The sequence below is a fragment of the Kogia breviceps genome, chromosome 10, assembly GCF_026419965.1.
Source record: "Kogia breviceps isolate mKogBre1 chromosome 10, mKogBre1 haplotype 1, whole genome shotgun sequence".
Taxonomy (NCBI): domain Eukaryota; kingdom Metazoa; phylum Chordata; class Mammalia; order Artiodactyla; family Physeteridae; genus Kogia; species Kogia breviceps.
The window spans coordinates 36124029-36134898 of NC_081319.1; the positions used below are offsets into that span (position 1 = coordinate 36124029).

The 10870-nt window shown below is 59.2% G+C and overlaps 1 protein-coding gene across 1 annotated transcript in view; it reads right to left on the reverse strand.

Annotated features, from left to right (window-relative positions):
* Window positions 1-9922, reverse strand: part of PRKCD (protein kinase C delta) — a 29183-nt gene extending 19261 nt beyond the window's left edge. Inside the window, exons 1-2 of the mRNA XM_059076003.2 lie at window positions 9694-9922; window positions 6253-6366 (exon numbers count right to left, since the gene is read on the reverse strand). The gene's annotated coding sequence lies outside the window, so the exon portion shown is untranslated. The remainder of the gene's footprint in view (window positions 1-6252; window positions 6367-9693) is intronic.
* Between the last annotated feature and the right edge of the window lie 948 nt (window positions 9923-10870).

A 10870-nucleotide genomic window follows, 5' to 3' on the forward strand; every position in this document is an offset into this window, starting at 1 on the left:
TGGGGTAGAATGGGGGCCAGAGGGGCCTGTCAACCGGGGTAGGGAGGCACGGTTTGCCTTAGGAAGGGCTTCAATCTGAGAGATGTCCAGGGTGCCATGAGCCCATCTGGCCAGAGGGTCTGGAAGGGTAACGGGGACAGGTCTTGGGACCCTGGCTGTCACTGGCTCACACTCACCCCTGCCGGCCCATGTGGGGTGTAGGACCTGTGTGGGGCACAGTCCACAGCAGGCACAGGCCTGAGCCACTTTGCTGGCCCTAGGACTGGAGAAGCCCTGGGCTCAGCCAGAGGGAGGGCTCCAGGTACCCCTGAGGGGGGAACAAAAGTCCCTTCATGGCAAGACTGAGGACAAGGGGCCTCTGAGGAGCCAGGGTGGGGGGTATGTCAGGGCCTTTCCCAGAATAACCACACCTGTGTGCCCACACGGGCACACCCACCAAACCAAACACAGTTACACGTGGGGAGCCCTGACTGCAGTTGGACATACACACACAGCTGTAATCATAGGCACATACATAATCCTATGACAATTCAGTAACGCACACGCCGAAAAAGACACCCCTGCTCCCCGGCTCTCACATGTTGACAGACATCCAAGCCCACGCAGATCATACAGGACATTCATACCCTCAGGCATTCACCAGCACAGAGAGATCTGTGTGCACACAGGGAGCTGCGAGCACACAGGCACAGAGACACTCCAGGCTGGCCGAGATCAACTCACAAGCCTGGAAGGACCCACACGTGCCTGACTACGGTCTGCCACTGGGAAGTCCAAATGTAGCTTTTTCTCCTGAAGCCCGTGGGGCACAACAATTGGGGACAGGGGAGGGAAGGGCAGCAGGACATCAGGCAGGCTGGGCTTCCCCACTGAGGGAGGTGGAGAAAGTCCCTCCTGGCCCGGGGCAAAGTCCAAAGTGTACAAGGGAAGGAGTGGGCCGGTCAGGCTCATCACTGGGTGGCCTCCCACTGCCTGAGGGGAAGTCAGTGGTGGCTGGGGACGAGGCTGGGGGCCACAGGTGCAGTCACAGGCCTGGCGCACAGGAGGAGGGGAGGGTGCATCTGTGCAGGTATAGCAGCCATGCGGGCACCCCACACAGGACCTCCACGGAGCTCCAGACTCACTGGGCAGAACCCGACAAAGAGAGGGCAGGTAATTCACCCAAAGCCACAAAGCCAATGGGGCAGACCCCAGGAGGGCAGAGAGGGACTCTCCGGTTCTAGCCCCAGAACTGCCCGTCTGGCCTCCCACGGGACAGGGCACGTGCTTGACAGAGGGCATGGCTCCTCCACCAGCCCCCACAGAGATGGGCCCGCAGTCCACTCCTCAGCCCCTCTCTGTGCACCTCCTTCTAGAGTCCCTGTGATTTTCCTGATTGTCGACAACAGCCTTTGTGTTTGAGAGATGGTGAGATGGCCATTTAAGGCTTTTGTCGTCCATCCCCACAAGGCGGGTAGGGCCTAGATGATGCCTCCCCACTTTAGGAGTCAGGAGAAAGCTGGAGAGAGGCAGGACCATGGTGTGCCATCCCACGGCGGGCAGTGAACACAGGAACTGGAGAGCAGGGGCTGTTTGTGGGCTGGACAGGTCTAGTTCAGATGGGGTCTACCCTGGGTGCCCTGCAAGCTTGGCCAAGGCCCTCTGGCGTCATCTGTGAAAGGGATGATCTTGCCCTGCCCAGGAGGTGGTGCTGAGTGTAGGAGCTGTACTGTCATCCTTATCAGCGCTGTCATCCTCATGCTGGGCCCTCTCCTCACCTGCCCCACCACCCATTTCCAGCTGTCTGATAGCCACAGGGGCCTCCAAACTTCATTGGATCAGTGGGTAAAGGGGCTCTCTCAAGCCACTCAGCCCTGTGGTGCCCTGCTCTGGTCTGTTGCTCTGGAAAGAGACCAGGCTGGGCAAAGACAGCTGAGTCCACTGGCAGACCCCCAGCCAGCTACTGTCTCTCTCAGGACCTCAGTCTCCCTACGTTGACAATGGAGACCTCTCAGCTTCCTCCAGCTCTGATACTGAACGACCCTGCAGTTCTCCTCCTACCTCCTCCCAGCCCCAGCCCACAGCAAGCGGACACCTGCTCCAGCCTCAGACCTTGGCGACTGGCTACTCCACTGTGCCTGTTTACCCAACACAGCCATAGACATAATCCAAAGCTTCCAAGGCTGTTGTGAAAACAGCGGCTCAGCCACCACAAGCCTGCCCTCCTGGGCACCCTGGCAGGGACCTTCGAGGGACATCCACCCCAGCCCTGTACCCAGGGCCTCTCAAACTGCCCCACCAAAGGCCTGCTGAACCCTCTCCTCCCTAGTGCAGGCTTTACATGCTACCTCTCGAGTCTCAGGTCTCACTTTCAGCCCAGACCCTCCTGAACTCCAGGATCCCCAACCTCACCAAGCTCTGGAGGTGCTCAAACACATCCAAATGAGGCCTACTGATGTTCTCCACGCAAGTACCCCTGGTCTCTTAGCAGCACCAGCACTCAGGCCAGACAGCTGGCGGTCGTTTCCACCTTCCCCTTCTTCCCAGCACAGCAAGGCTATCACTTCTGCCTCCTGTCCATCCCGAAGTCCTCTCCTCCCTCCATCACCACCCCATACAGACACCATCGCCTTCTGCAGGCCTGCACCAGCCTGCTCACTACCCTCCGTCCTCTCCTCTGGCCCCCATGGTCCCTCTGTCCCAGTGACTACGCAGGTCTTTTAAGACAGTAAAGCAAATCTTGTCACCCCCTGCTCAAGTCCCCAGTGTTTCCCATTTCCCTTCTGATGAGCCCAGACCCCTCTCCCCGGCCTCCTGGCCATACCCCGCCCTGCTCCTGGGCCCCAACCCCAGCGACCACTCCTGGTTCCCTAAACAGCCATGTTCCTTTCTGCTCAGGAGCCTCTGAGCTCGCTGTTCTGTCTTCCTACTCCTCCCAAAACACACACTGGCTCTTTCTCATCATTCAGGTCTCACATGGACACTCCCTGATCCGCCCATTTCACAGGTGAGGTGACTGAGGCTCAAAGCAGTCCAGTCCCTGGCTTGAGTACACAGCCAGTAAATATCAAGCAAGGATTTGAAGCCAGATCTGTCTGATGCCTGCAGAGATCTTGCTCCTAAACCTTTGATGCCCTTGCTCACACTCCTAGCCGAGGCCTCTGCCCATCTCCAGCCCTCCAGGCTCCTGGCCCCTGCCAACTGCACTGCCAGCATTACCATTCAACACCTGAGAAACCCAGCCCCTTGGCCCTGGTAGCAAAAGCCAAAGCTCAGCCCAACCCTCACTGGGCTGACCTTCTGTGTGTCCCTAGGACAGGCAGGTCCCTGCCACCAGCTGCCACATGGCAAGGATGTATGTATGGATGTGTGTAAGGGGATTTCCAGCTCTCCCCACTCCTCCAGCCTCCATCAGTCCCACACGTCCACCCTCTTCCCCAGCCCAAAGGCCAACTCCAAGGGTCCAAAGGGCAGGCAGGCTGGCGGGAGGGCTATCCAGCTACCCCTTCACCGCCAGCCTCAGCTTTTCCAAGCCCCATGTCCTGCACGGGGCCAGGGCAGGGGAGGGGCTTTGGGGAGGCCAGAGGGGGCAGCAGGCAGCTGCGGCCTGCCTTTCCCTTCCCTGTATCCATTTTTCAGGAGATTTATTTTTCTCCCTTTGAAAGGGAGTGAGGGGGAGAAGAGCTGAGTGGGCACAGCTGTTCCACCCTGGAGTTCTTCTCCTCTGAGAACGCAGAACCTATTGAAACAACAGAACTGTCCCCACCCTGCTGCATTGCCACTGGAGGCAGAATCGAGACCCGGCTTCTCAGCCGCAGCCACTTGGCCCCGTGACACTGGGCCCGTGCCCAGGCCATCAGACGATAATAATCCCATCATCAGTACCACGTGCTGTTCTTCAAACAGTTACCATGAACCGGGTGCTGAGTGCTTTATACAGCTAGTTTCTACTTCTTACACACGAACAGCGTGCCAGGCACGGTCCTGGCTACTTTGAATACATCATCTGTTGTTTCCAGCACAACCTGGTAAAGGTGGATGCTATCATGGTCTCAGGTGTCAGAGGGGGACACTGAGGCACTGGGTGTCAAAGCCACTTGCCCAGGTCCATTCATACAGCCACTTAGAGCTGCCTAATCCCAGAGATGCAGCCCAGCTGATGTCACTCACACACAAGGGGCCATCCCTGCCTGAGCTAATGCTCTGAGCCTCAGCTTACAGCTTGGAGGAAAAGAGGAGCTGGGGTCATGGAGGCTGCAGGGGACTCCGTGGCCTCTGCACCCCCAGCCCACTCCTTGAGTTTCTGTCCAGGCCTGGCCAGCCCTGGCCATGGAAAGCCTGGCCGGTCGACCTAATCCACTGGCCAGACACTGCTCCTCTCGGAGGCAAGTCTGGGGTGGAGCAAGCCACAGATGGAGAGCTGGTCAGTCCCACTTTAAAACCACTTCCTGGGCAGCCCAGAGGAAGTGAGCCTCCGGAAACACCTCGGACGGTCCCTCCTTGGGCCCAGGCCTTGGAAAGTGCACAGACCACCCCAGGAGAAGTCCCCTGACTGCCTCCCAGTCCCTAGGGCCCAGCAACTCCACGTGTACCAGGCATGGACACTGCAGGGAACAGAGGAGCTGATAGGATCCCCCACCCGCCTGTGAGCACCTTGGCCCCGTGACCACAGGCAGCCCACTTCCTCCTCTGTGGCAGCAGCCACAAACGGTGCCAGCACAGCTGACATGGCCCCTCCCCTACATTTATCCCCCCTCCCCCCAGCGCCAAGCCCTGGTCAGCCTGGGGGCCTAACCCAGGGGGGCAGGATAGCTGGTGAATGCCTGGGAAGAGCTCACCTCCCACTGTGGCCCTGTCCCCTGGAGTGCCTGTGGTCACATGGCCACACCTCAAACCTCACCCTCAGTGCCAGATGCAGGCTGAGCTGTGACCCTGACCAAGGACCGCCCCCCCTTCCTGACCCAGAATGGGCACAGTGTGGTATGTGTGGGCAGGCGTCTGAGTGCACGGATGACTGGGTGAGCGTCTGTGTGCATGTTTGAGCGTGCCTGCAGGTGAGTGCATGTGAACAGCTGTGTACGTGTGTGCGCATGTGTGCTGCGTGTGCAGGCACTCATGGGTCTGCGGGTATGGGTGCTGAATGCGGCTCAGCTTGTCTCCCTGTGTGTGTTTGTATGTCTATGCCAGCAAGGTAGGTGAAGTTTGAGAGTAGAAAGTGGGCTGGCTTTAAGGCTAATTAACTGAACTTAGGGAATGAGGTTCAGTGGTGGGCAGGAATGGCCCCCTGATCTCACACAGCAGAGTCTCCCAGCCAGCCAAGGACACATCACCTCCTCCCCACCAGGTCTGCAGGGAGGCTGAATAAACAGAAGACCCAGAGTAGACCCTGCCCTTGTTCAGCCCCTCCAGGAAGTGAGGGCCCTGACCTCTTGCCCTCCCCTCAAGGGGGAGCCCAGCCCCCACCATCTATTCACCCCTGAGACCTGTAGGTGCCTGGCAGCCAGTAGGGGTGGGAGTGAGGGGTTCATCTGGGAGGACTCCTGGGGGAGGAACACCTTGGCCACCCTGAGCACCCTCCAGTGCTCCCCAGAATCCTGTTGACTGGACTACGGACACTCAGTGGGCAACTCACACTTACCCTGTAATGTGGGCTGAAGGAGGCAAGTCTGACCTCAAAGGAGGGAAGTTTTAGCTTTATAAGGGGCCTGAGAGAGTGCAGCCTTTCCCAGTATTCCTTAGAGACTCCCAGCTCACCCTGAATCTGGGGGCTGGGGCTGGGGATTTACAGCCTCTCCTCTGGCCCCAGAGAGGCTGCAGAAATGGGGGAACTGGGGTGTGGAAGAGAGCTGTGCCAGGAGCTGGGAGACCTCGTTCCATTCCAGTTCAGTGTCCAACCCCTACAGGGCCCAGGGCAAACCTCAGTTTCCCTTCGTGATGATAAGGACAGCCTGAGGCAGAGAAAGGGGCCAAGGAAAAGCTGATACATTTACTCTCACCATGGCTCAGACACCACCTCCTCTTGGCACCAAACCACTGGTGGGCCCCAGGCCTCTGAGCTCCAAGGCCAAAGCCTTCCCTGGGCCAGAAGCCAGTTCTAGGCAGGGAGCTCTCAGGGGCAGGACCAACTGCTACCTGCTCTGGGTGCCCAGCCCCATACCCAGACCAAGGACTCTGTGTGTTCCCCCACTCCAGTCCCAGTGCAGAAGGGGAGGAGCCCAAAGAGGATGGTCATCCCTGTACACTTTCCATCTGCCTAAGAGGACCCCATCTTACCTGGGGCTCCCCGCTCCCCTTTGTCCGTAGTCCTGGCTCCTGCTGCCACCACCACCACACAACCACAACCAGAAGTAGGCCCACCGTCCTCACCTGGGCCAGTTCCTGGCAGACCTGTAGGAACAAGAGAAAACAGACAAGCTGGGAGGCGCCACCAAACAGGCTCTTCCCATCAGTCAGCCCCAGCATGGCTGACAGAGGCCCGGCTCAGCTTCGTCTGGTTCTGAGACCTTGGCCTCTGTGGACCTGGCTTTCTCTTCTATGAGATGAGGTATTGGGCTTGACTTTTCCAGGGCACTGGCTATGTGTCCACTCCATGCTTGGGGTCAGAACACTATGTCTCAGCCCTTGGAGCATTCCCAGACTACAGATACAACAAGAAAGCTGTTTCTAATCCTCCTGTCTTCAAGAGCCTGCCCTGTGGGCCTGGAGACCTAGGGTGCAATCAGGTACCACCGCTCTGTGGCCTGGGGCAATTCCTCTGAGCCTCAGTTTGTCTCATCTTTAAAGTGGGGAGACTACATCTCCCCAGATGGTACTGAGGCTCCAATGATGTGGTGTGCCACCTGCTGTGCTGAACTCACACTGGGAGCGCCAAATGAATAGAGACACATTTTTATTCTTTGTTTTGTACCTTCCAGTTCAGGTGATTCTCACATTACTGTCGTGCCCATTATACAGCTGAAAAAATGGAGGCCCAGAGAGATCCTAGAAGGAAGGAACAGCAAAGGCAACAAGGTGCCCTGGGTCTCCTAGCTGAAAGGCCTGAGCACTTTCTCTGCAGGCCAGGCCTCCACAAAAGTTTCTCCTCCCCAGATGTGAGCCACTCCTCCAGCTGAAGACCCCCATCACCACACCCTCGGGGCTGAGGCATCCTCCAGCTTTATCTTTTTGTCTGTGCTTTAAGTTATTTCTAAATTTAAACTCCAATTAGCTGTGCCAGCTAAACGGTGTCAGTGGCCTGAAGTCACAGCTTCGAATCACCCCCACCACTCTCTCCCCATCACTGCTGCTGAGACTGGTAGGGGGTATCATGTGGGCTCAACAGGGCTGGATGCAGGTGGGGTCTCTGTCAGCCATCTTCCCTCCACAAGCAGTCTGGTCAAGCGGATGGGAGGGGGCAAAAGATACATCACAGGCAGGAAATTGGGTTGGGACTATCTGGGTTTTTATTAGCTCCAGCTCCCAGGAGAATGGGGACCATACAGTTTGTGGGGAGGTGAGTGGTCACCAGACAAGACTTAGCATGTGCTCAGCTTTCACTATGGACCAAGGCTGTGCTAAAGGACCTCTGACACAGGACTTCTGGTCCTCACAACTTTCTCCACCCTGCAAATAAGGAAACTGCCTTAGAGAGGGCTAGTTCCCAGCTCTTGCTCTTAAAAGGCACAGCATGTATTTGAGCCCAAATCTTTCCTGGGTCCAGAGCTCTCGGTCTTAGTCACAACACTGTGACCTCAGGTGTCTGTGAACTTGGGAGAGTGGAGGAAGGTGAGAGATGGAGGCTTTCCCCCTCTCCCCAGGAGCTAGGGCTGGGCTTGAGTGTATCACGTGCACATCCACACTCTCACAGCCTGCCACATGCATGCATACACACACACACACACACACACACACACACACACACACACACACACACACACCACACACCAGGGCTCTCACCTTCCCTCCCAGCACTGCCACCCCAGGGCACAGGCAACACACACCTTGTGGCATCCCCTCCTGCTACTGACACCCACGCCCAGGCACTCTCGGTTCCCCACAATCACAATGACTCCCCAAGCACACATCCTCACAGTTTCAAACAGTCAGACTGTGAGTCTCCCACCAGTCATACGTTCAGTCTCGGCCCCAGCCAAACTCCTGTCACATGCCAGATCCCTCATACCACCCTACAGCCAGGTACAGCTGTCCAAACACCTCCACATCACACACACACATACCCGCACAACTGCCTTCTATCAGCCTGCCCACCACACCCCAGCTCAGTCCATGGCAGGAACGAGGAAACCCAAGGGATCAGTCCCCTCCCTCAGCGACTAGGTGAGCCTGGTCACAGCCTGGTCACAGCGGCTCAGTGGCAGAGAACAAGAACATGTAAGTGCACACACATACACACACTTATACAGACACACTCACACATGAGCCTGGTGGGTTGACACTAACACTGAGGGCTGTATGTATTCATGACCACCAAGACATACCCAGTGTACAACACAAGACCCTCCAGGCACATGGGGACACACATTCCAACACACAGATGGGAGTCTGGTAACAAAGAACATAGTACACACATAACTGCAGAGGGCACACAGAGTCTCAGGACACTCAAAGAGATATATACACATACACACAGTCAAGTCACACATGTTTAAAAGGACACACAGGGTCAAGTCCCAGACCCGGTGACAAAGAAAACACAAGGAGACACAGATACACAACATACCTACATGACAGATACGGACAACTCAGCAGAAGACAGGGTACACGCACATAGGGTAGGGGCCAGGAGAAAAAGGAACGTCGCCTCACTCATAGGAAATCCTTCTGAGCCAGTTCTGCTGGGGGTCTCAGTGGGGCTCTCCCCTCCCTGACAAGGACAAATGGAGGAGTTGGGGAACTGCGGCAGTTCTGACGGTGCCCACCTCCTGCCTCTTCACCCCTTCCCTCCTCCGCCTCCTCCCCTCTCCTGGCTGGGCCGCCAAAAGGGTGGCATCTGGACTGGGAAGAGGCCACTGGAAAAGGGGGCTGGGGGGGCGTAGGGGTGGGAGGGGAAGGGCAGGGGATAGTGTAGACTGGAGCCACGCCCAGCCCGGAGACAGACGGGGAGACACGCACAGAGACTGAAAGAAGAGAACGAGCGAGGAGGAGGCGCCGCGCCGGCTGGGCTGGGCAGGGTCCCAGCGGCGGGAGGCGAGGCCCAGCGGGCGGCCTGGCCTCAGCCCCGCGGTAGAAAAGATGAGGCGGCGGACAGGCAGAGGGCGGCGAGCGTGGCCGGGGGCGCCGCTAGCGGAGGACAGGATCTAGGGGGTGGCGGGAGGTGGACTGGGGGTGGGGTGTTGGGGCGCAAGCGGGCGAAGGGCAGCCGGATGGGTACTAGGAAGAGGCGGACGGGGGAACATTGAGGGGGTGGGGACGGATGGACGGATAGAGGGCCCCAGGAATTCGGAAGGGACGGTGGACCCTCGGAGGCACTGGGGGCATACGCGGGTAGAGAGGGGCCGGGAGTAGACGGACAAGAGCCCCTCAGCCCTTACCGCTGGAGAGAGGGCCAAACAGACGGACGGTGGCACGGAGACACCGGCGGGTCTCGGAGCGCGGCGGGACTTTCGCCGGCCGCGGCTCAGTTTCGGAAACGGGAACCGGAGCGGGGAGGGATAGGGAAGGACGGTGAGCCCTCGGGGCAGCCCGATCCCACGTCCAGGCCCGGCCCTCACTCACCTCCGGGCGCGGGCCAGGCGCCAGGGGTCGCGGTGGCTAGAGTCTGGCTCTCGGCGCGGCTCCCGGGCGCGCGCGGGAATAGGGGTTCGGTGCGCACCCGACCCGGACGGGCCCGGTGGCCGGTGAGGTACCACCCGGGCCTCGGCGCGGCGGGCGAACGCCGGGGGTCGCTCAAGTGATCCCGGGTCCGCAGCCTCTAGCTCCCGCGCAGCGGCACACGGAAGTGTGAGGGGGCGGGGCGGCGCGGCGCGACCTCACCCAGGTGCCGGCCCCGGCCGCGGCCCCGCCCTGGGCCCGCCCCCAGGAGGGCCCGCCTCCACCCGCGGCCCCCGGGGGTCTAGCTGCTAGGCTTTCCCTGGCCCGCCACTCAGTGTCTGGGCCTCTCCGCCCGCCCCGGCACCCCTCGCCCCCGCCCGCCATTAAGGCACTACCAGCCCTCAGAAGGGGCCTCATTTTACGGAGGACGCCGAGGCCGGGGTGGGTGGGGGGTGATCTCCCCGCCCCAAGCCCCGCACAGCGAGCCGGAGAGGCGCCGGAGGGGGTTCCCCAGCTCCCAGCGCCGGCGCCCGGGACTCCCGCCCCGCCAGCTGGCCCGCCTCGCCGGGTCCTCGCTCTTTCTCTTCCTGTTGGCTGGAGTGCGGACGCGGCCGGGCTCAGTGCCCGCCGCCAGGCCGGCTAGTCCCGGCCCTGCCCCCGGAGACGAGTGGGAAGACTCCAGGGCTGGAGGCTCTAGATGGTCCACCGCTGCTGGTCAAGTGATTCTGGGAGCAGCCCCTACCCCGATCCACCAGTATTCCTCCCTCCTGCCCCTGCTTTTCAGAGTTCCCCATCGCCTCTGGGAGGCTCCTGATCTTCCTTTCCAGACTTAGAACTTGGTTGTCTGGCATAACTCGTTCATTCATTTCATTCACTGGGTATCTTCTGGGCCTCAAGTCTGGGGAAAGAGTAAGGCCCAGGGAATCCATTCCCTTTCCCCCAAAGATCAGAAAACCAAACCAATGACTCCATACTCCAAAGAAACGTCACTTTTCAGAGGAAAAGAAGAGGGTTCCAGTTCTAGGCCTACCTCCTGGGGGACCACCTAGAGGACAGTCTGGACAGCTCTTCCCAGCTGAGACCTAAGGGATGAAAATGGGAGGCAATCCCTGAGGAAGCCTGAGCTGATCAAGGGGCCCAC